The sequence below is a fragment of the Protopterus annectens genome, chromosome 9.part0 (assembly GCF_019279795.1).
Source record: "Protopterus annectens isolate FY-2018-M chromosome 9.part0, PAN1.0, whole genome shotgun sequence".
Classification (NCBI taxonomy): Eukaryota; Metazoa; Chordata; order Ceratodontiformes; family Protopteridae; genus Protopterus; species Protopterus annectens.
In genome coordinates, this window is record NC_056743.1 from 931,830,485 (window position 1) to 931,831,243 (window position 759).

The window sequence follows — 759 nt, forward strand, 5'->3', positions numbered from 1 at the left end:
AGAAAAGCGTTTTCGTAATTATCAGGAAAACAAGTTACAGGTACGCCAATAATCACCTCCCCACCATAACAGGGCCTATTCTGCACCGGTGTCTCACCTTCATCATCAAGTGACAGTTATTAAATTCCCTCCCTTGTATCTCTTTAAGCATAAAGTACCACCACATGCATAACATAACTAATATATTCTTATACAAACCTTAAAACAAAACACAAACAAGCGAGTTATACGAAATAAATACGATCTATACAGCCCAACCGGAAACTATCCAACGAAACAGAAACTAGCACACCACTATCCCAGCTTCTCGTATAACCCCCCCCCCATTGGTCGAAGATACCTAAACGCGTTGCTCTCGCGATAGAAACGATGCTTTCTTGTTTTTTTCAACTCAGATTGCTATTATAAGTTAATTCATTCTCTACTAAACAGCTAGTTTTTACTCATGATTATAAAGAAGTTAGGGTGTCTACTGACTCTTAATGGCCATATAGGTCGCAAATCTACATATTGCACTTCTTTCAGTAGTTGTGAAACTTATAACAGTCCTTAAGATGAGACGTGAAACGAACTGTAGCAGAAGATATTTCAGCTGCGCATTAAACGGGGAAACTACGATAAGGCAACTAGGGTAGTCACCTTTTCAAATGTGCAAAGGGACATTTTTTGCATAAGCGTAAGATTTTGCAGGACAAAACATAGCCATGGCCTGTACAAAGGACAGAACTTCAAATTTTGACAAATTAAATGCTTATTCTT

General features: G+C 38.2%; 1 protein-coding gene across 3 annotated transcripts in view; it reads right to left on the reverse strand.

Moving 5' to 3' along the window:
- Positions 1–304, reverse strand: part of LOC122811674 (zinc finger CCCH domain-containing protein 10-like) — a 3,783,075-nt gene extending 3,782,771 nt beyond the window's left edge. For all 3 annotated transcript variants that reach the window (XM_044083671.1, XM_044083670.1, XM_044083672.1), the window contains exon 1: positions 199–304. The gene's annotated coding sequence lies outside the window, so the exon portion shown is untranslated. The remainder of the gene's footprint in view (positions 1–198) is intronic.
- Positions 305–759: the final 455 nt, after the last annotated feature.